The sequence below is a fragment of the Miniopterus schreibersii genome (genome assembly GCF_964146895.1).
Source record: "Miniopterus schreibersii genome assembly, chromosome: 19".
NCBI classification, from domain to species: domain Eukaryota; kingdom Metazoa; phylum Chordata; class Mammalia; order Chiroptera; family Miniopteridae; genus Miniopterus; species Miniopterus schreibersii.
In genome coordinates this window covers 6,328,121-6,349,375 of record NC_138119.1, presented here as the reverse complement: position 1 = coordinate 6,349,375, position 21,255 = coordinate 6,328,121, and the positions used below count along the sequence as shown (strand labels likewise).

At 56.0% G+C, this 21,255-nt stretch overlaps 1 protein-coding gene across 5 annotated transcripts in view; it reads left to right on the top strand.

Moving 5' to 3' along the window:
• The window catches only part of KCND3 (potassium voltage-gated channel subfamily D member 3), a 141,803-nt gene that overhangs the window by 16,187 nt on the left and 104,361 nt on the right, over positions 1–21,255 (top strand). The gene's annotated exons all lie outside the window — the stretch shown is intronic.

Here is a 21,255-nt window from a genome sequence, read left to right as displayed (position 1 = left end):
TCAAGAAGGCGGGTCCTAGGACAGTCGCCGTGGAAAAGGCGAGAACGCACTAGGGCAGGAAGACATCCAGGAGAAGGAAAGTCGAAGTAACTCTGGGGTTATAAGATGGGCCGATTAGAGACATGGAATTGCAGACTTTGGAGGAGGAACAGCTTGGGGGGAGGAAGAGGCAGTGAACCCGGCTTTGCACCTGGCGCATTGGCAGTTCACCCCGATGTCCTTGAGGTGGCTGGCAGGCAGGGGAAGGGGGCTAAAGAGGCAGTTTCCAAAACCATCAGCTGAAGCGGGGGAGATGGCTGAGGTTGCCAAGGACAACAGGACGGGAAGGGGGAGGAGGGGGCATGGGGGACACTTCCTGCACCCCACCCCGCCGCGGATGTGGGTGCCACCTGTGAGCAGCTCTGCCCACGCTTCAGTCCGCCTCTCCTCCAGCCCCTGGAAGTTCCCTTCCACACTGTTTCTGCCCGAGCGAAAGGTCATATTGGTTTTTGGAGTAAAACAAGGTTTTCTTTTTAGTCTCCTACAATGATAATTAAATAAACAGCACTGACCCGAAATTCATTGATGGGCTTTGGTGCAAAAGAACGCTGAAGTCGTGAGCGGAACAGACAGATTCTCCGGGGCTGCCGTTCTAGTGGGGGCAGCGGACAATAAATAAATGGGTGTGTAAACTGAGAATGAAAGATTGAAGGCAAAGCTGGGGCGGGGGGCGGGCGAGCTGGCGAGGGAGAGCAGGAGGCCACCAGCCTGACCCGTGGGCGAGAGGAGGAGTCACAGCAGCAGGAGACAGCCACTCCTGCCTGTCCCCAAGCAAAGCGCCATCCACAGTTGCTTAGGAGTTGGAGAGAGGCTGGCCCCGGGACAGAAATGACAATTTAATAGCGGCGTTTGAGTCTCTTTAGGGTTGTTATCAGAAGGCGGGGAAGCAGCTGTTTGCCATCTCCCGCTGGGGACCGAATGGGTAGAAATAGGCTTCCTCTGACACGCGAGGCACCACTGTCCCTCCTCATCAACAACAACAATAATAATAGCTCATATCGCGCTGTGTTGATGTTCCAGGTACTGGGCTAAATATCAGTGATTTCCATGCATTTCTCCATTTAACCCTCCCAGTAACCTCCCATGGCCCGGGCGAGAAAGAGGTTACTGTCACCTGTGTTCTGTAGCTGAGGACACTGAGGCCTGCTCGGAGCCTACAGCTGGTGAAGGGGGAGCTGGGGTTCGGACTCACCAAGGGTCTGACCAGCGTCGGTTCTTAGTCCCTCACTAACCACCCAGGCTTCCACCGGGGAGGCAGAGGAAGGAAGACACGGTGCCCCGGTCTCCTCACCTGCCAGGGCCAGAGACTCCTGAGCCTGTTGGCAGAGGTCAGGAGAGTAGAGTGGACACAGGGTGGTGACAAAGGAAAGATCTGAGTGGCGGGAGACAAGGCCAGCGGGGACCCAGGCTTGTCTGGACCAACAGGGACGAAGCCTGGACCGACAGGGACGAGCACCGACCCTTGTGACAGGCAGGAGACGAGCTCCCCCACAGGCGAAGGCATGCTGGTGAGGGCTGGAAGACAGAGAGAGAAGGAGATGGGAAATTTTCGTGTAGAAATAGTGTTTGCGCTAAAAAACATTTAAGGGAGAGGAAAAGTGGTAAATATACATAGTATGTCAATATCCTGTGTAGGTATCTTTTAGAATTACTGCTCAAAATCTCATGCCACCTCCCTGTCTGGAGAGATTCGGGTCCCCGGTGGCTTTGTTGCCCTTGTCCCACATCTGGGCATTGGTGACATCCTTACCCGCCCCCACAGCGGGCCTTTGGGGTAACTCAGCCTTTTAGCTGACCCTCCTGGCGTACTAGAGAGCAGTGGCCCAGCCCCGCAGAGAGGTAGAGGCTCAGCCCCGCAGAGCAGGACGCCAGTCCTCGGGTTTTAGAGCAGAGGGAAGCAGCTTCTGTGGGGAGCCTGCCAGAGCCCGTGACAGAGCACAGGCTGCCCTGCTGTCCATGCCCCGCAGCTCTAGGCCCCTCGCAGTGATCTGCCGGCCTTTAGTTCCAGGAGATGGGAGGGGGGAGGAAGACCCTTGGGGAATGTCACCCCTGGGGGGTCACGGGCGCTGAGGCCTCCATAGGAGTCACAGTACCAGGTGCGGCTCTTTCTTCGTGAGTCCTGACCCCCCTCCCCCCTCTGCTGGGTCTTGTGACATTTTGATGTTGGACTGAGTTTGCCTTTTCCCCACCATTTCTGCAGCAGAGGCGAAGAGCCGTGTGCCGTATGTGGCCCTACGTTTGCTTCCCCTTCCCCCCTCTTCCCTGCCTGTCTCTTTTCTGCCTCCAAAAGCTGCCAGTTCTCCCAAGACTTTAGCACCTGGGGCCTATGTCCCCATCTTCTGAGCGGAGCCCCCCTTGCCCCCCTCCAGCAGACGCTCATCTCTGGGCTGGCAAAGGGCGTTGTGCTGATTAATAAAACATTTTCCTGCAGCCCGACTGGCATGCTCAGAGTTGGGGCCGGGCCTAGAGAGATGATGAAGCGCTATGCCCACCCCCCACCCCCACACACCGTGCTTGACTTTCTTAATATTTCCATGTAAGGCCAGCTTCTCCTGAGGAGCAGAGGCTGCTGCTCTCACGCTCCGGGTTAGGTGCTTCATGCCTGAGCTGCCTCACGTGGGTCGGCCGCCTCCTTCGGCTGGGGAGGGGCCCTGTAGGACTTTGGCAAGACCACTGGATCAGGAGTCAGGAGATGTGGGTTGTGGGGCCAGTGTGGGCTGGCTGTGTGACCTTCGGCAAGTCACTTCCTCTCTCTGGTCCTCAGCGTCCTCTTACGAGTGACGAGGGATTGGATTTGGTGAGTTCTTGCCTCCTCGCCTGTTATCAAGTCTCTCTGTCTTCAAAGGGACACCCGCAGCCTGGGGAACCAGCCCCTTGGTGGTCGAGCACTGGGACCTTCCAATTCCAAGTTCTTTACCTCCATGAGGCAGCAGCTAAGAGTCCTTGTCCAAAGTGGCTCTGAGAAATGCAAGCGTGCAGAGGGTCCTGGGAGATCCTGCTCAGAGACTCTCCAGAGGGCCCCAGGGCACCGGGAGGTGAGCCAGAAAGACAAGATCAAGGTCAGCAGCCCCTGACCACACAGCACTGTGTCTGGAGAGCACAGGGGGATTATCAATTCAGCCCCCTGGGCACCTTTGGATAGGCAGGATGAGGGAGGCATCGGATGTTAGCCCTGAGACCATCAGACAGCTGTGTAAGCCCCATGAAGCCTAGATTTAGAAAGAGTCTGGTTCACTGTCCCCCTTGGGAGCTGGGCTTCCTCAGCAGATGGCAGCAGGTCTGCCTGAACATCAGGGATGGCAGTGGACCCTTTGGGCGGCAGTGCGTTCCATCCTGAAGTGGGTCAGTGATCACAGCCATTCTCTCCGTGTTAAACCCAAATCCACGGCCTCTGTAACCCAGCAGGATGGGGGCTTCAAGAACCCAGAGGCTCTCTTAGGAAATGGCTCTGGGAGGCAAGTATAATTATGGTCAGGACATCCCTAGGGGACTCAGTGCAGGAAGACCCTGGGACACCTGTCCTGGCACAGACTGTGATGCAGACACAGCCCTGGCACATCCAAGCCCTTCGGGGAGTGGAGGCTTTTTGGGTGAGCCAGCTCCTCACCAGGCCCTGTGGGATGAGCGGCCAAGGGCCCTCGCAGCACAGATGAGTGGGGTCTGGGCCCAGTGAGGCCTCACCTCCACCAGGGGCTGGTTTCTTCCTTGCCCCACCCACACCCCCAGCTTCTTTCTCTTTCCCTGTTAATCCTTTTGGTTTGTAAACGGTCCTTTCCTTCTCCAGTCCCATTATTTTATTGCATGAGTTTCCCACGGGAATGCAAGGGACTCTGTATTGCTGTTAGCATCCATGTGGGCAACTTGGCTTACATTACCTTGAGTTATTTGAATGAAACAAACCATTAAATGATCACAGAGGACTGGGAAGAGGGTGAGCATGTGGGCCTCCTGGGAGCTTTCTTTCCAGTGTGCAGAGGGGACGAGATCTGCAGAGTGGGCAGCGGGATGGTGGCAGCCAGGGGCGTGTGGCAGAAATGGGGCAGGGCAGGGAGTCTTCCCCAGAGAGGCTCTCCCTCCCGTCACCACCGCCTGAAACCTGGGTCAGCAGCCGTTTACGCAGGCAGCTCCTCAAAGTCAGGCACTGTGGTCCAGGTCCCCGGCTCCCGGCAGAGGGCCTGGCACACAGGAGGGTCTCAGTTGTCAGGCACTGGCCCGTCACTGCCCCCTCACCGCGGACAGAGCGAGCAGCACCCGCACACGCGTGGGTCAGACGGCCCGAAGGAAAAAATTCTAAATCAAGCAGGACTGGGCAGCAAGTCAGGGCCGGGTCTGTGTGTTCCTCGGCCTGAAGTGAGGGAGGACTCTCGTGCCCAAATTTGGGGTGGAGTGTGTAGCTCTGGGATGTTTCCTGCCCAGATGAGGCAAAGCCAAGGCCATCCTCGGATCTGTCCAGCCCGGAGATAACATGGAGGAGACAGACCTTCTAGGAGTGCGTAAATCATGCGCGAACGTTGGCTCGCAGAGCGGGAGAGGGGGAGCGTTCCAGCGAAAGGGAGAGTTGGAGAGTCCGAAGCAGGCGTCGTGCTCACGGTGTGTGTGCGCGTGCGCGTGTGCGCAAGTGTGAGCACACGTGTGTGTTCATGCATGTGTGCGTGCACCCGAAGGCCTGCTAGCCCCATTGCCCCAGAAAGCAACTCTGGAACCAAAGAATCCAGAGAGAATTGGTGGGGATCTTGTCTCTATGAATTGACTACTTGTATAAGTGAAGATGTTAGATCTTTCACTTCTAAAAAATTGTGAAGTATATCAAACAAAGAATAAAGTCTTGTCTTTTAAGCAACATCTGTGAAACCCCCTTCTACGCATGTGAGTGCCTCTCATGGGTGCGGCAGTGTTATTTAATGAAATATACGTTATAGGGGTAACCTATACAGTATTGGGACCATGCCCTATGGGCAGTGGGGAGAAAAGGGAAAGGGGAAGGGGACAGCCCCCTCTCTCCGGTGACCTAGCACCCAGGATTCCTCTCCTGGTGGTGGCCCCACCCAGGCGGGGCGGGGAACTATGGCCTTTCCCTTTCCCAACTTTGCAAGAACAGGAGTTGGTTCCGTTCTCCATCCTATTTTTGTGTCTACCTCCTTGTCAACAAGGAGAATGTCAACGAGATAAACTTTGATTCTGTCCAAGAGGAGCCCCTCTGAGGCTGTGCTTCCTCCCTCGCTCCAAGTCTGACGGTCTTTCTTCTTTAGACTTGTGCTTCCCAGTGCGGTCGGCTGGCCGTGCCTTAGACCTTGCTTCCCTGGGGCTGGACAGGCTGCTTGAGGCAGGAGGTGACTGACCAGGGCCCTGCTGCCCCCCCACACGCAGCTGCCCTGGGCTGAGATCTGTACATGCCTGTGCAGCCCATTCTTGCCCATGGGTGTGACTCACTCAGCTCACAGACTGGGTGTCACCTCTCCCCACCTGGTGGTCGCAGGGTCCCAGCTGGGCCACCCTTGGTGGCAGCCTGCTTTGGCCCAGCACCCTATGCCAAGCCAGCAAGACAGTCCAACCCTTGAGTCCAGTGTTCTGAGGCCCAGGCGGCGTCCTGGTGACCTCCCTGTCCCGCCGGCCCTGGCTGGGAGCCCAGGCAGCCATGCCGGTACATCAGTGCCTGTTTCCCTTTCTCCCTGACTTGCAATAGAGTTATAACCAGAAGGCGATTCGGAGGCGGCGCTGGAGGGTGGGTGGGATTAAGGAGTGGGATAAGCATGAGTCCTCCGCTCCTATTCTGTGGAACACTAATTCCCTCCAAACCCCGAGACTGCCTCAAGGAAGCAGTGAGATGATCTCAGAGAAGCGAAGGATTTGCTTAGGTAGGAAACCCTCCAAAGGAGAAGAAATCCTGTGTGTGCTGGTGCAGGGGCTGGTGAGGCCGTGCAGCCTGCCTGGGCTCCTCTGGGTCCCAGAGGCCATTTGGCTGGAGGGCCCCCTGGAGCCTTCTTAACACCGGTCAGTCAGTCTTTCCTGAGGTCACTGCCTCCAGTCAGCCATCCCTGGGGCTCGAGGTCTTTATCAGCCTCTCCCTCCACGGAGCAACTCATCGACCACTGGGACGTTGGCAAGGCTGTTTATTCTAATAAAAATGATGGGAAACCCTCATATAGTGAGCCAGGCACTGTCCTAAATGGTCTACATTTATCTATTCCGTTTTCACAATAGCCCTGTCAAGTAGGCTTCATTATGAGCCCCCCTTTACAGAGGAGAAAACCGAGGCACAGAGAGATTCAGTAACTTATCAAAGTCACTTACTCAATGGCAAAGTAGGGCTTCAAACCCAGGCATTCTGGCTCCCCCTTTCCACTACCCTGGATTGTCACTCTCGTGTTCATAATATTCTTCGTCAGTTCCTTTGAGGGACTCTGCATAACAGACACCCCAGAAATCTGGTAGCTTCAGCCATAGACATGTATCATTCCTCATGCTTCTGCGGGTTGGCTGGGTGGTTTTCTTGGCCTGGCTGGCTCAGCTGATCTCTCTGGTTAGCTATGGCTCAACTGGGGATGGATGGTCTGCTGTCACTTGTCTGGTGGCTGGCTCCAGATCAGCTGGGGCAACAGGATGGACGACATGGCTCTTGTCTCTTACTGTCCAGCTCGCTAGCCCAGATCCTCCAAATGGTGTCGGTCACGGAGTTCCCCAGAGCTACCAGAGAGGTCAGCCCCCAACACACAGGCCCCTTTCGAGTCTCTGCTGGTGTTAACATTTGCTGATGTCCCAAGAGACAAAGTGAGTCACATGGGCAAGCCCAGATTCACGGGGTAGAGAAATAGGTCCTGCCTTGAATCTGTGTCTTCGATGGGAGGAGCCACAGTGTCACATTGCACAGGGTGTGGACACAAAGGGATAGGAAGACTTGGTGGCCCTCTTTGCAATGTCACAGTGTTTTTACTGTGAACGACGTGGACTCGGTTTCACAGTGGGCGAGAGTGGGGAGGTTTGGACGGGTGGGGGGTCCACTCCGACCTTAGCCTGGTCAGAAGTGCAACTTGTTTCCATGGTGCCAACCCAACACAGTGGCCTCAAGGCCCTGACTATGGGGTGCAGTGGGCTAGTGTGGCTGTTTGGGTCAGGGTTGGGGAAGGCAGTGAAGAGAACAGGATTTCCTCTCCGGCAGCACCGACTTCCTCCTGTCCTGAGGCCAGAGGCTCGGGGCCATCGGCTTGTTCATTCCCGAGAAGTGTGATTGCTGCTGGCAGCCAGGCCTGGCTTCACTGAGGAGGCCCCGCTGTAGCGCATGTGTTATCAGGACACGAGCTCTGAATACAGACAGACCCGGTCCATCCCCAGCTCTGCCACATCCTTACCACGTGATCCAACAGAAGTCCTCCTTGAACCTCAGTTTCTTCTTCTGGCAAATGAGAATAGCTGTGGGGTTTTTAAATGATGACGTCTATGGAGTGCCTAGGCCAGGGCCTGGCCCGTGCGAGTGCCCAGTGCAGCCAGCACTGGGCTCAGGGGCTCCTCTGCCCTGGCACGTGGGCAGGGTGGCCAGATGAACAGAGTTGTCACTGGTAAATAACTCTTGGCTTGCCCAGGAATACCAGATGGTGTGCCAGCAACTTGGGCCAGGGAAGCTCAGGGCAGAAGCTGCGGGAAGAATGGAAGTGAGACTGGAGCTGCCCAAGGGCTTGGCTCTGCGGACGCCACTCAACAGGCGAAGAGAGCCCTGGGTGAGCCCATGTCTCAGCCATGAGAAAGCTGAGATGACAGCAGAGTGTCAGCCAGGCAGCGCCCATGGTCAGACTGGAACTCAGAGCACTTTACTTCCAGGACAATGCTCTTCCCTTCGTGCCATGAGATCTGACATCCCCCGTCTCGTCACCTCCACCATCCATGGCTCCTTACCCAGCCTCCATGCCCTGAGGCAGAGCCTCAGCATAGCGGAGGGGGACAGAGATGCACAGTGGCTGCAAAGGGTGGCAGTGAGGATGGAGCTTGGTAGCTGCTGGCAGCTGCCCAGGAGGAGACAGACAGCCCTTTGCGGAGCAGAGGTGCCCTCTGCACTAAGCAGAGGTCAGCCCTGGCTTTCAGACTCTAAGGAAACAAAAGGAAGGGACGTCCCCTCCAACCAGCCTCCTCCCTTCCCGCACTTGGAGCTGTCGGGAGTGAACGAGGAAATGATTATTTATCAGGAGGTTGGTCAGGAAATTGGACACATTCAACAAAGACCAGGAAACGTCGTGCCAACTGGTCTGATGGGGGTGACGGGGCTGCTGGGAGCACAGCGGCCTGGCTGGCGTCAGTGTTTGCTTTCTGAGGGACAGCTGAGGACAGCCACTGCATGCATGATGAGCACAGGTGGACAGACCCTCTGCGGCCGGCCAGCATCCTGGCTGCTGGCCCCTGGCAGGTCAGCCAAGGAAGAGCAAAGCAGGCCAGGCTGTAGCCCTGTCCCCGGGCAAAGAGAGAGCTCTGTCTTCTATGGCACCTCCCTCCTCCCCAAGAGAAGAGCAAGGTCCCTGCTGCCTTGTCTGTGCAAATGCCCCACCCAGGCTCCTGGCAAATGCCCCCCCGCCCCGGCAGGGAGAGGCAGGAGGCAAGCATGACCTGGGGTCTTCCTGAGTGGAAAGCAGGTGTTTGGACGGGGTTCCCCCCATCACTCACTCACCTGCCCCATCGCCAAGGCCCCAGACTCCCTGTGGGCTCCTCATTAAGAAATAGAAAGATGAGTGCTGATGGGAAAGTGTTCTGGAGACAGTCTGTTCTGTTCTGTCCCCTGTCTCTGGGGATGTAAGCTCATTCCCTCATTCCAGTCTTAACATGAGAAGGGGTTTGAGAGAAAGTATCTCCCCGGAGTGGAGGCAGATTTTGCATATATAGCTGCCCAGGCATCAGTCAAGACTCCCTCCCCGTCTCGGCCTGGGAGGTCAACGTGGGACTTCCCCCCACCCAAACCTGGCCCCACATTTCCCCAAGGACCTCCCAGCATTCTGAGCCTGACCGCGTTCTGGGCCAGGGGAGGGGGCTGCGGGGCCCAGGGGCTCGGGAACCCTCTGGGCCTGACCAGCTCCATGGAGAGGCAGGAAGGGCACCCAGCTGTGGCTGGCCTTTGGACCCCGTAGTGTCCCCACTCCATGGCAGACCCTGTTTCTCCACCTGGAGCTATCCTCCTCAGAGTTGCCAAATGGGGCTCCAGCAAGTGCTCTGAGGACCCGCATCCTTAGCCAGAAAGGATCTTGAATTTGGGGGTATTTTCTCTGGGCCCATATTTCAAGCCCTAAATAGCTATGGATGGCAGGACCGTGGAGGGCTTGTTTGGGGTCTGCTGGGAAGCCAGCGGGGGCAGAGGAGACAGGTTCCAGTGGTGGGGCAGGGTGGGGCAGGGTTTGGTCCAAGACGGGGAAGGGAGAAGTTGAGAGGACTGTGGGACCCTCTGACTGTGGGGCTCTCTCATCCCCCCATTTCCTCCTCAGGGCTCGAGGAAGGGGCTCTCTTAGTGTTCTCCTTGGTGCCGACAACATGCCACAGAGCACCCCACAGGGACAGTGATGACACAAGATGCTTCCCTTCATTGGCCAGAGCCCCTGGCCTCTTGGGTTTGTCACCCTTCCTAGCAGTGGGCAGGGAGGGAGTATAGATGTTCCTGCCCTGCTGGCCCAGGGAGCAGGAGTCAGCCAGTGGAGTTCAAGTCTGTGGCTCAGTTCATAGCCCCTGGAAGCTTCCAGCCCCTGTGACCTTTAGGAACAAGGGAGGCCCCTGCCTGCTGACCCTGGGTCGTGGCTGGGGTGAGCCACCTGGAGCAAAGGGAAGAACAGGCCCATGGTGGGGTGGGAGGTGCTGTTCACCTCAGGGGGGTTCTCTCCCTCTCTGTTTATAGCTGCCTTTTGCTCCTGGAAAGAAGGCTTCATCTTTTGAGTAATTACAGCAAAGAAGGCTGAGGGTTTGTGGAGAGTTTAGCAGGGGTTGGGGAGATCATTTGCTCTGGCCCCTCCACGGCAACCACAGGTGGGACTTGAAACTCAGTAAGTCTAGGAGCTTTTTTCAAAGCTAATTTTTAAGTCGTTAATTTTGTATGGCCCGTGAGTGATTTTATAAATATCCAAAAGGGCTCTTGGCAGAAAACAGGTTCCCCACCCCTGGTTTGGAGGGAGCCCATGAGCGTGCGAAAGAGATGACCCTGGAAGCAGGGCCAGGCGGGCCTCCCTGCCGCCTCCCTTCCACTCACAGAGGCGACAACAGCGAGCCCGGCCCGTTCTCTAGGCAGTGGACAGAGTCCAGCTCTCGGAGTTTCGCACCATCACTCTTCCTGACCGCTGCGCAGCCTGGCTTCCTCCGTGAGTGTGCGCGCGTGTTTCCTGCCCCTGTATGGATCTGTCATTGGGTGATAAAATAGAACATGATGAGTGTCGTTCGAAAGCAATTACAAGCAAGATGCATAATCGCAGTGCCGGAGCACACAGCATATGGCCTGGGGCAGCGCCGGTGAGAACGGATCCCCAGGTTTTGTTCCCCCGCCACCGCCCTGAAAAACCAGCTCAGCTTCCTGCAAAGGAGGCAAGACCATCCCAGCCCCCAGCCGCCGGGTGGGCGCTGGAGATCAAGGGCTGGGAGAGGGATGGGGAGCAGCAGGAGCCCCCCAGAAACCCCAAGCTGAGCAGCCCAAGCCTGAGCGCAGTCGGGAGCTTTGCGGGGCACGGGCGTGGAGACGCACTGGCAGCGAGTTTTGATTCCTCCGTGCCCATCCTGCTGCTTCGGCTCCCTCGCTCGGGCCCCAGCCGCCTCCCGCTCCCCGCTCCCCGGCAGCTCACACGCTGTTCCTGCATCAGTCAGGTTGCTAAGCGAAGTTCCCAGGGCCTCCAGTCTGCGCTCTCTGTCAGTGACCAACTTGTCCTGCTCTTCCAGGGGACTGGCGCTGCTTCTGGGCGCTGGCGACTGGGCCCGAGGCTCTCTCCCACCCTGGTCTCAGCTCTGGGCTCTGCCAGGGATCAGGGAGGTTTTCTGGAGCGTGGGACCCCAGAGCACAGCCTGGTGGGGCTGGATGCGTCTATACAGGTTGGATTAGGAGCCTCTCTCTGTCTCATACTCAGGAGGAGGCTATCTCTCTGCCCTAATCGTGTGTGTGTGTGTGTGTGTGTGTGTGTGTGTGTGTGTGTATGTACACCTGCACATATGTGTGTCTGTGTGTATGTCTGGTGGCTTGAGGACATCTTATCTTCAGGTTATCAGGTCACGGGACAGAACCCCCAGGGACTCAAGGGTCCTTGTCCATGTCCCCTAGAAAAGTACCAGCGACTCCTACTGTGCCCTGATTTGCAGGATAGTAGGGAGCAGGCAGGCTGCTCTGCCCAGGGCCCCCCACGCATGTACTCCTGACCTCAGTGGGAATGTCCTCTCCCCCCTTCCCCACTACTCACACGCCCCAGCAGAGAACAGCAGATTTATTTTGTAAAGGCAGAGAGTGAATATTTTAGGCTTTCTGGCCCATCCACTTGCTGTCTCAACTACTCATCTCTGCTCCTGTAACACAAAAGCAGCCACAGGCAATAGGTAAATGAATGAGCATGGCTGTACGCCAGTTTTATTTATAAAGACAGGCGATGAACAGATTTGCTCTAAGAACTGTGGTTTTGTTAAAGAGCGGGGGGCAGGAGCCTGACACCAGGACTTGCCCTCTGCAAACGCCCTCTTTCTTTGGGGGCCCAAGCAACGCCGTGCTTGAAAATGAAGACTTCGTCTCAGCCCTTCTGTGCTCCCTCCCTGGTCTGTGCATGCACGTCTCCCTTTTTACATAGAATCGAACCATTGTAGAACTTGGAACTGAAAAGGTCATTTGATTCCATCTACTTATCTTACAGATGGAAAAAAAAATTAAGGCGTAGAGTAAGCTACTTGCTCAGGACCGTAGCACTAGTTGGTGGGATCATGCAAAGCCTGGCAGCCTCAGGGCAGATCTTCCTCTCTGCTGACCGCCTTGTTCCCAACCCAGCCCGTCCCTAGAGTGGAGCCGAAACAGAACTGAACACCAAGGTACCCCAGGCTGGGCTAAGCAGCACGGTGTGTGTTTAGTGGTTGTGGGGGCCCCCAGGGAGCTGGGATGAAGTCCTGGAGAAAGAACCTTGTTGCTTTCTTGGAAATTGGGGAGAAAGAGGGAGTTCTACCTGGTGCATTTTCCATGAGTATAAAACCATGTTGGGCAGAGGGAGCATTGCAATCGATGTGCTCTATTCTAGATGCCCCCCCCCCCCCGCTGTGGCCCTGGGATTTGGAGAACCCAGCCCCTACCCATGAGTTCTTTCTTTGAGGAGGAAGGGACAACCCTAGATGTAAGTTTGTTTCTTCTCTGGAAGCTGTTACGAGGATCTTCACTTGTCTGGACCTCAGTTTTCCTGTTGGTACAACAGGGAAGTGTCCAGACAGGGATGTTGCTCTCATTGCAGAAAAAAGGGGAGGCTCAGGTCCTGAGGGGCCCAAGAGGACAGGGGTCCTGCTTCCTGAGGTCTCCCCCTGGTACTCCCTCGGGAAGCCCGGTCACCCAGTGAGTCAACCCTGACTTCGGCTGGCCTGGCAGTGGGGGTGGGGGAGGGCTGGGCAAACAAGCCAAACCCCAGCCTGGTGTTTGGCCGCACCTGCCCTTGAAATGAGGAAGGCTGCGTGTCAGGAAGAGAGACATGGGACTTGAGAGCCCAGGCCAGGCCTGGAAAGGCTCCCGGCGGACGGTGAGCTCACAGCCCAGACCCTCCAATCAATAGGGCATGGCTATTTATAGCATCAGCCCGAGAGAAACTTAATTATGATCAAAAGGAGCTATTTAATACCGTGCTTGCCGAAGACGCAACCTCTTGTCAGTGGAAATTAATCAGCGGCTGCTGTGGGCTCCTGCCCCCTCGGGCTCCAGATCTGGGGAGGCGCCTGGTGGGAGCCGGGGCGCCAGCTGCCCCAGGAGCGCTGGCGACATCGGCGCCCTTGCAAAGTCACCCCGTGTACAGTGGTCTCCCCCAGGGCTCCAGAGGCAGGGGGGTGAGAGTCTTGGATGCCAGCAGGGTGAGAGGGAAGGCTAGGGGAAGGGAATTCACCACTCAGCCCAAGGCCAGCCTCTCCCTCAGAGCACCCCTGGTCCTGCAGCCCACAAACAGCTCCCTTCTCTTTCCTCCTGTGACATCTACAGTTGGCCCTACATGTTCCCTACTCTGGGTGGAACTTGGTGTGCCGCCTCCTAGCTGGGTAGCTTTAAGCTTTCGTGCCCTCGTCTGTAAATTAGAGATAATCATGGCCCCGTCTTCCAGGGTCATGAGCTGAGCCTGGCCGCAGCGAGCATCCCGTAAGCGCTCATTGTTATTACAAAGGCGTGTGGATCACCTTTGTCCTCCCGGCCAGGCTGTGCCATCCAGTTGCACCGGCTTCGTGACACTGAGTAAGTGAATTAGGTTTTCTCGGACTCTGCTGTGGCTTCCTCGGCCCCCTGTCCCACGGCCTGCGGTGATCCTGCGGAGCTTTTCCCCTTCTTCCTGGGTCTTTGTTCTAATGTCGCCTCCTCCGGGGACCTTCCCAGACGGCCCCATCTACAGTCGCCTAACTCCGACCTTGCTTTTCTTTCTTCTCAGCCCTCGTTATCTCTGGCATGATTTTATGTTTATGTGGCTGTTGTCCGGCTCCCTCCTTTCTCTGGCATGTGAACTCCACAAGGGTTGGGAACCTTGTTTTGTGCGTTGTGGTTTTAGCACCTTGGACAGTACCTGCCACATGGAAGGCGCTAGATTAATGTTTGTTGAATGAATGAATGAATGAATGAATGAATGCTCTTCATCTCTTTGATGTTCATGTACTTAGGGTGCTCAACACAGATGCCATCTTCACCCCACCCTACCCATCCAACCCCTCTCCATACACCTGATCGTGATTCCCAATTATAGAGAAATCGGGGGCTCATAGACCTCCAGCCATAGAAGCTGCAGGACAGGAGGTGGAGGTGAGAAGTGGGGTGAGGGAAAGGTGATGCAGGGGAAAGCGTGAGGATCGTGGACTCAGGCTGATCCGCCTTGAGTCCTGTCTGGGCCACTCACCAGCTGTGTGACCCTGGGCAAGTTCCTTAGGCCTGTGGTTGTAAACAGAGGATGTATGCGAAGGATCTGGTATAGCGCCTGCACAGAGTAGGTGGTCAGTAAGTGCCAGCTGCCGTGACCGTGGGTCTTTACTGAGCTGCAGTGATTGGGGGGAACAGCCATCACAGGGCGTCCTGCCTGCAGCCAGAGACATGGGGTCCACTTTGCCGCTTCCTCTGCCACCCCTCCAGCTCTGTGCCATAGCAACACCTTGTCACCTCTCCCTCCAAGCAGCCTCAAGGAAGAGCCCTTCCTCACGACTCCTACAGGCAGTGCCTGGCCCGACCCTCCTCCTCGCCTGCCTGAGACGTCTGTCCTGCTGCTCTCTTAAAACTCACCTTTAGCCCTGGCTGGTGTGTCTCAGTTGGTTGGGGACTGTCCCGTGCACCGAAGGGTTGTCGGTTCAATTCCCGGTCAGGGCACATGCCCAGGTTGTGGGCTCGATTCCCGGTCAGGGGCGTGCAAGAGGCAGCTGATTGATGTTTCTCTCTCTCTTTCTCTCTCCTGCCTTCTCTCTTTAAAAATCAATTTAAAAGGCTTAAAAAACAAACAAACAAAAAACACCTCACCATCATCCTGTCCTACTCTAAGTTTGCTGCTCTAGCCAGGTACCCCTGCACTCAATAATGAACCCAGTCAGCACATTTAAGCACCTGCTGGGCTGGGGCTAGGTCCGGGGCAGGGCGTGATGAGATCCCTGTCTCGGGGAGTCTGCAGTCGGCCAGAGCTGCAGATGGGGGGGTGGGCAGTGCAGGGAGTAGATGCCCCGGCGAGTAGCAGAGACGAACAAGCAGGGGCCATGTTGTGACCAGCCCATTAGTGGGTCATGAAATTAACTTAGTGGGTCACGACCAGCATTTAAAAAAAAATTAAGTAGAGCAGAATAGAAATATCCCAGAGTGATATTATGGGATCACACCCATAATAAGGGGAAAATGTTGTTTCTCTACAACTTTTGTTCCCATTTTATATATTGCTGTGTGTGTGGTATAAAACCTATTTATTATTTTGGGTCATAGTAAAACTGTTTAAAAACCACGAGCAGGAAGAGCTTTTTGGAGCACATAACATCTAAAAAAGACCTAAAATGTTAGTAAAAGTTCATCAAACAGGAGGGTCGGGTAATGGGAGCCTGTTCTAGGCAGAAGGATTTGCCTAAAAATGCCAGAGGTGGGAGACAGAGGGAGGAGGGAGCTAGTGAAAAAACAAAAACAAAATTATTTTTAATTGTCCCACAAATAAAACAACTCTATTCCTGCCTCCATGCCTTTCTTTCGGTGCCCTCTCCCCTCCTCCCCGCAGCTTCCCTGTTTCTTATTTCTTCTAAAATGGGTTATCTTTCCCAGCCCACCCCGATACCCTGGCCTCCGGGACTCTGACCACCCTTGCGTGGCCTCCATGTCTCAGCATCCAGCCCTCGAAGCTCTCTGTTTCCTGCACGTATGTCCAGTTGTAGAATTTACAGTCCATTTTCACCCACAGTGGCTGCCTCGAGGGTCCCCACGGCCATGGAAGGTCAGCAGGACATGTGTCATCTCCACTTTACAGAAGGGAAACCGAAGCCCAGGGAGGCCCGGTGCCGGCCCAGGCTCCCTCCCCAGCTGGGAGTGACAGAGTCAGAACTGTCCCTGGATTTTCTACACCTTTATTTCTGTCACGCTGGACCTTGAACACAGGATGCTCAGACCCACCCTTCCGCCCAGTCCTAAGCCCCTCGGGGACCAAGGCCAAGCCTTGCACTTGCCCGTCTCCCACAGTGTCAGGCACCGGGGATGGGGCCCAGAAATGCTGGTTGTAATTTTTTGCCGGCACCGGAGTATGACGTTGGGCCCCAAGGAAAGGATCACTGTCATATCTATAGGGATAAACCGTCCACTTCTTATTTTCTTCTCCGGTTCTACTTGCCTCTTCTCTGCTGCTCCCCCCTCCTTCCTGGCCTTCCAGAAACCCTTTCCCTGCTCACAGCTCCTCCTTCCTCCCCCTCCCTCCCCTCTCCCACCCTCCCCTGCCCTGCACAGTGAGCCCTGGATGGCGGTGGAGAGGCCAAGGCCTGGGAGGAGGTCTGCATGCTGGGGGAGAGCAGCCCGGACCCCGGACACTCAGCTAATTGGTCTGAGGGTTTGCAAGCCTCTCTGGGGAAATGGCCTGCCCTGCTGAGCTGGAATTTCTCTTCTACCCTGGGGACAAAAATAAAAAGACGGGGAAGAACTAACAGAACAGCTCAACAGGCTATGGGGAGGGGAAGAAATAAATCCTGTCCTTAAGTGTGGGCCAGAGTCCCTGTGCCTCGTTGTCCACCACCCCCCACCCCGCAGCTGCCTTCCTGGCCCCTGGGGACGCTGGCTCTTTGCCCTGGTGAGTCACACAGGGCTCAGTGGGGAGCGATCTGCTTGCTGCTGAGCACTCGTGTGTGGCTGTTTTTCCAGGAGTTGGAGCCATTTACAGACAGAACAGCACTACACTGGTCTCCGGCAGGGGAGCCCCGTGCCCAGCGCCAGCCCAGGGCGTGGAAATAGATCTTTCTGTAGAGGCCAAGCAGGTGAGGGCACCAGCCAGACATATGGCGGGGGCACCGGCAAAACCATGTGTCCAGTGGCCACGAGGGCAGCCTACCCAGAGCAGGCAGACGGGGCTTGCCTTGGCCTTTCTCTGTCCCGAGGCACACTAGGAACTCACTAGACGTTCATGGAAGGAGTGGGTGGTGGCTCAACAGGGCTCCTTGGAGGTCAGGCCATCACGTTCTGTCCTTGCTCACTTCCCTCAGTCTGCTTACCTGGCCCCCTCCTCAGGTCTATACACACACAGTCCCCTTTGGAGAATTGTCATCGTAACCAAAGTTTTACAAAGTGAAACAAAATAATATAATCAAATAAACAAAAAACGTGAATCAAATACGTATTATCCCAGTCCAGGATTTCATAGGTCCCTGTGACAATTCTTAGACTGCTGGTCTACCGTGGGTCATTTGTCAGCCATTAGGTTTGTGGATTTCCTCCAGACTTTAGCATCGCCCCAGACAGAGGAAGGGAAGCCCCCACAATGAGCACCCCCTTTCCCATTTGCTCTTCCAATAATGCGACTGTCCTGACCAGAGTATTGCCTCAAAAACACAGGCTCTCATGTGTCTGAAAACTAGGGTTTGAGTCCTGGTCTCACTGATCATCTGCTGTGTGATTTAGGACAAGTCACTTGACCTCTCTGAGTCTTAATTTCTCCATCTATGAAATGGGAATAACAAAAATACAATTGCCCCAGGACTACGTGACAGTTCAGATGAGGTTCAAGCTCGTATATCATAAACTTTAAAGGCTGGCCTGATGCTTGAGCGATGTACTGCTTTCTCCCTGTTGGAACGAAAGCTCCATGAGGGTAAAAGCCTTGTTTTTTCACTGCTGTATCCCCAGCAGCTAGCACAGCTCGTGACACATAGTAATCTCTCACACGGTGAACAGATTAATAAGTAAATGACTGGTTATCCATTACGAAGAAATTGAGCGAGTCACCACTCATCTCCAGCACAGCCCACTGGCCTGTGAGAGAGGGACTCGCCCTCAATCCGCCACTGAGCAGAGCTCCCGACCCCTGCGGTCCCACCCTACCTATTTGCTCTCGGTTGGTTGACTGAGTGTGTCAATCGGCCCGTGCACAGCTGTCTCCTTGGCCTTGCCCGTCCAGTGGGGCCCCCGGACTCGCTTCCCCTGCAGGGTGGGGGGTGGGGGCAGAGAAAGCTCTCACAGCATGTGGATAAGCCCTTTGCGAACATAGAGCCACGTAACCCTCTGAGCTCCCACTTCTCGGTATTGAATAATAACCTGCCAGTTTCTGGGGGACATTATAAGGAGGACGGGCTGTTCCCAGTCCAGCGAGGCTGGGTAGGGAGGAAACAGGCACTGCTGAGCCAGAGGGAGCTGGAGATGGGAGTGAGCCCAGCAGGGGCTTTGTCGGTCATCAAGAGAAGCCTGGCTGCCTTCTCCCCCGGGAGGCGAGGGGACTGGGACAAGCCTCTCCATCTGGTTTACTCCACAAGCACACAGGGAGCCCCAGTCCGCTGCAGCGCCGTGCTCAGCGCCAGGGTATGCTTCTGTCTGGGACGCCTTCCCCTTGTCCACCACGTGACACCAACTCAGATCAGGGGTTGTGCGGCCCTTCTGACCACCCCGATACTCCCCCTACCCCCCCCCCACGCTGGGTGTTACCAGTCCCTTCCTCCTTGGTGTCCCCGCTCTGAGCATGGGTCTGCCGTGGCCTCCATGACACTTCATGGTACTTCAGCGACGCCATGGGGCAGCTGAGCTGGCAATTTATGTAGAATGACAGCTGCCACATCTTGAGTACCTACTATGTGCTATGTATACTGGGCCCGCTGCTGTACACATCAACACTTAACCCTCACAACACTCAGCAGGTGGGTCGTATTCTCCCCTTTTCTCAGAAGAGGAAACTGAGGCTTGTTCAAGATCACAGGTCTGTAAGTGAAGCCCAAGTTCGTGGTGGAGCCAGGACTCAAGCCCAGTCCACTTACCACCAAAATCCATGCTCCTTGCACCTCCTGTAGGCATGGAGAGGCGTGGGGCTGGCGTGCTGAGGCCGTGGAGGCCCCTCACTGGTGCAGGCGCCGGGCAGTGCCCGAGGTGGGTTCTCAGCAAATGCTATTCTAGTCCCCATCGCTGGTCACGGCCCAGGACCTCCTTCAGGGCTCTCCCTGGCAGAACACAGCAGCTGCTGAGGTACTCGCGTGCAGAAGCCAACCGAGGCGAGAGCTCCAGACCTCAGAGTCCTGGGAGAGTGAGGATGGGACAAGGTGGAGACCTTGGCTGAGGCCTGAGTGGTTTTTGTACAGCCCCCCTGTGCCAGCCAGCACAGCAGCTCTCTCCTCCTTCCCCTGGGCTCTGATTCCAGGTTAGGATTTCCCAGCCATGACTTCAGCGTGCTTAAATCTTCTGTGAGCATCAGTTAGCGCATCTGTGAAACGGGAAATAACTGCTCCTGTTTGGCAGGATCGTTGTGAAGGTTAAAGGGGATGGATCATAGACGTCAGTCTCCGTCGAGTGCCTAGAGCTGGCGGTGCTTCCTTGGTGAGAGATAACCATAGAAGATCCGTGGCCTATGCACTTGACCTGGAAGGCTGGATGGACCATGTGTCTCAGGCTGCACTGGTAATCCAGTGAAAATCTGTCTTCTGTGAGTCCCCTAGAACTCTCTCCTGTGCCACCACGCAAACTGCCATGCAGGACGCAACCCACCGCCGCCCCTCCCTCCCTCCCTCCCTCCCCCTGTTGTGAGCCTACTATGTGTGTGGGGGGGTGAGATCCAGCCTCATCATCACGGTGCTCATGGTTAAGTGGCGGCCGCAGGCCCACAGACCGTGGACAGCACGGTGTGCTGTGGGCAGAGGCCAAAGTGGGCCGGGCAAGGCACTGCGGGGCGAGGAGCTGGCTGCCAGGCGCTGCGGAGCTCACCCTGGGCCTCCTGCAACGGTAATGGCTGAAATGCCCATATTTGTTTTCACTTCCCTCCCCTTGGAGCGTAATCACCTCCAGGAAACGTATTCGCGTGTTCGAGAAAGAACATTTACCGCGTTCCCTTTATGTGCCAAAGAGTCTATTACAGGAGCAGACAGAGCGAGTCTCGGGCCTCACTAAGCTGCTGCGATCAGGGCACCGTTTGGCGCAGTGATTCTGTCCTAACCTCTCGTTAACTGGGACTGGGATGGCGGTGGCGTATGCCGAGCACGCAGCGGTTGTGGGCTTTGAGGGGGCACTGAGGGGCCTGTGTCCCACCTGTGCCACTCCCCAGGCTCCCACTTGGCCAGCCTCCCCGGGGGCCTCCATGAGGGCAGAGGGACCTGGGCCTTTCTCTACCTCCCCACCACCTGACCCCTGCCCGCAGAGGCAGCCCCTGACTGGATTTTCAATGCAGTGCCCCCTCCTCTTCTGTATTTACATAATTATAAGCCCAATAAATAGTTGTCCAGAAGATGGATGAGGGCCCCGTCTTTAGGTTTTCCTGACAGATATAGTCCTTGATGACATTCAGCAAAGCAGAGGCTTTTCGGAAGCTAATGAAAGGTAATCACTGGGAGGCCCTGCCGGGTTTAGCTTGGAGTAATTGGAAAAGCATGAAACTTGGAGTTGGAGTTTGTGGATCTGGGTCGTGGCCATGCCACTCCTGGGCTGCATGGACTCCCTGAGCCTCGGTCTCTTTCCCCTGGAACGTGAGTGAGTAGCACCCGTCCTTCGTGGGGCAGAGTGATAGCAGTTGTCACGAAGGCCTCTGGGTGGCCCCTTGGTCTCACCAGCCTCCTTCCTCCAGGCTCCAACCTGCCCAGAGTGGATGTCTGGACACCTGAGCTCCAGCCTAACTCGGCTCCTGTTTCTCAAACAGGAGCCGAGTTAGGCTGGAGCCTCTCTGGGCCTTGGCCTCCACCCCTGAGAAATGAAGGCATTCCATGAGCCAGCGCCTGGGTTTCCTCCAGCTTTACCAGTGCCAGGGCCGTACCTGTGGGTGAGGTGAGGCTGGGCATGGTGCTCCGTGGAGAAAGAGCTGCGTGGATGGAGGCCAGGGCACCTCGGCCCAGTTTGCTGCCTCCTCTTGTTGGCGGGGATTCTAAAGGGATTTCTGCTGCTCTGAGCGTCCCCTCCCTTACCCTCCAGCATGGTGGGCACGGTCGCCCTAGGACCTCATAATTGCAGCCCTGGTTCTTCAGCCATGTGCAGGGCAAGGGGTAGAGAGTGCCTGAGGCACCCACGGTCACACCAGAAGGAAGGCGGGAAGTCCCAGCCCCAGTAGGTGACCTTGAGAATGTCAGAACTAGAGCCCCATTTGCTCATCTAGAAAATGGGAATGCTATAGTTTTTCCTGGACTTAAAATCTCCATTCCTTTTGCCACTTTATTTTCTCCCCAATATGTATCTCCTTGGGTTTTAGTTTGAGTTCCCCAGCAAACAGAGTCCGAGACCAAGATCTGGGGGCCACAGGTGTGGGTGGAGAGCCCAGGTGGCAGGTGTGAGTGAGACAGAAAGGGAGAAAGGCCAGCATTGGGCTAGTGAGCTGATTGTCATGGGGGACCTCTGAGGGACTGCGTAGGCACCCCAAGGACACATGGAGCTGGAGCACTTGACGCCTGTCTGCCATC